Source organism: Lactuca virosa, chromosome 1 (genome assembly GCF_052849685.1).
Source record: "Lactuca virosa cultivar CGN04683 chromosome 1, Lactuca_virosa_CGN04683_v6, whole genome shotgun sequence".
NCBI lineage: Eukaryota > Viridiplantae > Streptophyta > Magnoliopsida > Asterales > Asteraceae > Lactuca > Lactuca virosa.
This window is the reverse complement of record NC_136426.1, coordinates 56,587,586-56,592,678: the sequence shown is the minus strand read 5'-3', so window position 1 is coordinate 56,592,678 and position 5,093 is coordinate 56,587,586. Positions and strand designations below refer to the sequence as shown.

The following is a 5,093-nucleotide window of genomic DNA, read 5'->3' as shown; positions in this document are numbered from 1 at the left end:
AATTTCATCAATTTCTGAGTTAATGAACAACTTTGAAGATGTAAAGTAGGTGTTAACACTTGGACGATCTTTAATAAAAATAATAATAATTAGTATAACAATTCAATATGATTAAGTGTGTTGATAAAATAAAAATATACCTCTCCAAATAGTAATCTGTGCAAACTGAAGTATAACAACAACATGTTGATTTGGTGGATTGTTATCTATGTAATTATGCATCTTGTACGCATAATCACCCCCACAAAATTACACGGAGTTGCAAAGCACTGAAAAGTCAACAATTGTTTATTAAAAGTCATTTTTTTAACATAATATAGACTACAAATATAAAGATATAAAAAACATACTTTGCATCTTGGATGTGAATGGTTAGCCTCTGTTTAGACTTATCTGAATTATCTCTCATCATCTCACTAACAGTAACTACCAATCCAATAACATCTGTAAAATAAAAAAACAATTGAATGAAGAGTTGTTTAAAATTTGAAGAGATTATATAAATTAGATAAGCACAATTAAGACCAATTAAACTTTTAGTTTATAACGGGAATTATAAATACTAACTAACCAATAGATATATCTTGAGGATGTAGAAATGAGAGTATAGATTGATACTCAACAAATGAAAATCCAAATTTAGATCCAGAAAATTCTGCACATTCTGTAACAACAGTATCTTGGACAAATGTTAGTTTTTGATCTTGAGGAGTTAGTTTGAAACTACCGGGCTTTTGTGATGCAACACTTGGTCTTGTGATGTAAAAAGATGACCCATCCTTTAACAGATTTTTGAAACGATACAAACATTTTTTGTAGACAGTAGCTTGGATTTTGCTCCCCTATAAAAAATTTATATACCATAAACAAAGAAGTAATTGTAATTAAGTGTTTAAGTGTAAGAAATCATTAATATGTAGAGTGTAGATACCTTTTCATCAAGTAAGATTAATTCAATGGCCCAAATGTCATCCTTGTTGTAGAATGACATATGGTTCCACAAGTTTATGACACAAACTTTTAGTGTCAAATCGTCCCTCAGCGCATCCACATCATCAATCAAAGTGACACTGCGATCACCCATTTAACTGAAAAAAATACAAATTTATATAAATTTGATGAAAAATATATGTAACAGTTTGGGCTATTTTTTGTTTTGATTGTTTTTTATCAATCCAAAGTAGTTTTAAAAGTAAACCAATTCTGAAAAGAAAAGGTTTCTGTGCACTTATACGTATTATCTGCACATAAACAATAGTATATAAAGGTTATTCTTAGTTAACAAAAAATAAAAGATATAATTTTCAAATAAGGCATAAAGGGTAAATTTGTCCAACATATAAAAATAATGGTAAATAATGTTGTAAACATTTTTCTTATTAAAAGATTCGAAATACTTCTTCAATTTATATCCATAACAACTTCGAAGTAGCTTTCTTATTGATACAAAGGGTAAAGCTGTCTAACATTAGAAATATCCATACTTTTTTACAATCTATAGCAATGTACTAAACAAATCCAAAAAAAAAAAGGTTCTGGTGCACTTCTAGGTTTTGCACAGAAACAAAAGCATAGAAAGCTTATTCGTATTTAACAAAAATTAAAACATATAATTTCATTATGTGTAAACCTTTTTAATTTATATAGTAAACCTTTTTAATTTCTATAGTCACCATTTTTTATGGTGATTAATATGATGAAGTTATGCATTATGTGTCTAAATATGAGAAAAATGATGATTTTGTCTATAAGATATTACACAAAGTAACAGAAGAAGAAGAATATAGATATATAATCAAAATAACAATAACAATAACAGAATTGCATGGTTTATGCAGAAAGGAAAAAACAGAAGGAGAAGAATAATGACATTGTTGTTTGGGGATGCCTTACCAGAATCGTAGTGTTTTATGATTCAGCTAATCAGCAAAATGCGAATAGGAAAATGTTGGAAACGAATTCAAAGGTTTCGTATTTATAAGTGAAAGAAAACATTCAAATTCGAAGTTAATATTTTATTTGATTTGATTTGATTTAATTCCTATTATGATGCAGATATATTTGGAAAAATATAAACTTATTAAAAACTCATTGCTGATTTTATGTGATATGATGGATTTTAATGCAGGTTTAATAAGGAAACATATTTGCTGATTAGTAGCAGAATGTGTGGATTGGGCGGTCAAAGATTGATAACAAATAAAATTTTCGTTTTATAGTATAGTGATTTTATTTGAATTGAATTTGAATTTGATTTTGATTTTGATTAGATTACACTCCGTTAATTTAGTGTTACATTTAGATTTAGATTAAATTAGAGTTAGAGTTAGATTAGAGTCCGATAATAATGTTTTGGGCGGGAAGTTTTTTCTGTGAATATAGGAGGTAATGACACATGGATTGTTATGGGTTATAAGAGGGACATGTGGCAAACCTAGAGAGGTTTTTATTAGGTAGAGAGAAGATATATATATATATATATATATATATATATATATATATATATATATATATATCCCCTATCCTAATCCTAATCCTAATCCTAATAAATAAATAAATAAGAAGATTTATGCCAGGTGACATTCTCTAAACCCACCCAATCTAATTTTCCCGCTCATTCTTTAGATGTGAGTTTCCACAAATGACATTCTCTAAGCCCCTCCCAATCTAATTTTCCCGCTCATTCTTTAGATGTGAGTTTCCACAAATGCCCTTCACCTATTGTATACGCCTTACGCCTTGCTCATTTCTTCTATACTCCTCAATTCGGCTACTTTCCTAACTATAGTAGAGAAATCAACTCCAAAATTATCGGGATTCTCGTGATAATTAGCAAGATTTGGTGTTAATTTGTTTCATGAATTAGCTCTTGCATTTGTTTACGATTCTCCTTCTGCTGCTGCTATCATTAAAATATTTTTTTTGCTCATTTTCAGTTTGTTGCTTTATCCTTCAATCCCACATTGTAAATACTCAGTTCATCTATCTCCTTCACCAAAGTGTTTGTGTGTGTTATTATCACCATCATCTACCTATGGATACGTTTTCTTTAATTCAAGCATTTTGTTTGTTTCGAATGGCTTTATTATTTTTAGGGTTTTGATTGTCCGAATCTATTGTCTATTCAAATCACTTGTGGGTTTTTAATTTTAAATATTATCAAGTTTTGATTCCAATTTAATAGGAATCCTGAATGGATGATATTTGAAGAGTCGAAGCCAAAAGAAACATAAATCATGAATCAATGATATTTAGAAGAGCCGAAGAGAGAACGAATTTGATATCAGGTTAGCTTCACCTCCAAAACTCAGCTCACCATCATCTCCTTATTTATAAAATTGGAAAATTCCTCTTCTTTTCTTTTGTTTATCTTTATTTCCCATTTGAAAGTATGTTAAAATCGTTTGATGTTATGTATTTTTGGTTTTTAATCTTGCAATATCTTCTTCTTTTCTTTTGTTTCTCTTTTTGGAGTTTTCTCTACTGAGAAATTATTGAGAGGAATGGTAAGAGTTATCCCTGTGTGTGTGTGGAAATCAGGGGAATAAGTGACCAAGGCTAATAAACTCGAATGCTGTCATTTTTCATCTTTCATGGTCGCTGATTCCTGACAATACTCGAGGGCCCTATTTTTTCATCAATCAATTTTTCTTGGTTTGAGTTTTCAATTAATTTTAATTATTTTTTCTCTGTTTTGATGTTGATGGTAATTTATGTGATGGTGGAAGTTGGAAATTTCAAATTTCCAACTTTGTATTGTGTTGTGGTGATATGTATACCCATAACCGGTGGAAATTAAATGAATCAACTCTAAATTTGATTCCATGTTTTTTACTATTTTGCCCCTGATGCTTCAGTGATGTTGTGATGTTCAGTATTGGTGATGTCCCAAGACTAAACTGGAGCTGTAAGGAACTGTTCTTCACTCTTAAAAATGCAAATCCAAGCTTTAGTTGTAGTTGATTCTTATTATTCTTCTGTTTTCACATTACCATTTTTAGAACATTGTAGATGTGTACAAATCTTATTCTAAAAGGAAACAAAAGTGTGGATGTTGTTTAGACTGATGTTGTCTGGAAAGATATGAACCACAGAATCATGGTCAAGTAAGTATTCCTAATAATTAATATTATTTATTTACTTGTGGTAAATCATATTCTTAATTTCAGGATTTCTTGGATTGGAGTTGTTGTCCAGACTTCTATGTGATAACTTATAACCCATTTGTGATATTTCTCTAATCTGATTACTTTTTGGGAAATCATAGTCTGATTCAAGAATTGGAGTCCAAGGATTTGCTGAAGCAGACATCAACAGTAGTCATGTTGAACTTTGTTGGTGTTTGAATGATATTGATTCAATCAAGGCTTGAGATAATCAAGCTTTCAAGGTACAATTTATATACACTATTTCTATTTTTATGTTTCATAGATTTAAATCTTTAAAATAAGAAAATAAAATATATATTTATAATTGCCTGATTATTTATGTGTTTTACAGCCGGAACAAAAAGGGAACTCAATCTGCTTAGAAGAAGGTTTGTTTTAAATTAAGCAATATAATAAAAAAATCATTATTTTTTTAGCTATATACATCTACATAATAACATTGGTGCAAGGGATGCTAGAGTTTAAAGAGAATAAGGTTTAATTATTTTTTCAGTATGTTACTTTCTTGATGAAAGGTTCTCACTTTATGATAAAATTTGTAAATTTTATTGATCTTAAGGAATATAACATGATTGTTTTGATCCAGCTTATTGTCATTACTACCAATTAGTGAATTAACCCATAATTCTGACATGATATGCTTGACCTATGGAGTTGACCTGCAAAGTTATTAAAAATCTAAATGGTTAATCTTGCACAGTAACTTTTGTTTTGATGCTATGAATTTTTTAAATTTGTTTGTATTTATCCAAAGATAATATCAATAAAATGACTAATAATAGCATACAAGTTACGCTACGGATAAACAAGGGTCTGTAAAGAAATTTACTCATTTGGTTTACACATTAAAAAAATACATTAGTTACTTCGAGAAAAAGTATTACGTCTGATTCAAATGAGAATGATGGAAATACTAATCTGAAG

General features: G+C 29.2%; 1 long non-coding RNA gene across 2 annotated transcripts; it reads left to right on the top strand.

The window, feature by feature from the left end:
• The first annotated feature begins 2,783 nt into the window (after window positions 1-2,783).
• LOC145104837 (uncharacterized) lies at window positions 2,784-4,743 on the top strand. 2 transcript variants are annotated; one of them, XR_013707181.1, is made up of 3 exons: window positions 2,784-4,106; window positions 4,268-4,390; window positions 4,501-4,743. It is a non-coding gene; the product is annotated as an uncharacterized LOC145104837 (long non-coding RNA). The 2 variants fall into 2 exon arrangements; XR_013707179.1 differs by having other exon boundaries at window positions 4,170-4,390.
• The last annotated feature ends 350 nt before the right edge of the window (window positions 4,744-5,093 follow it).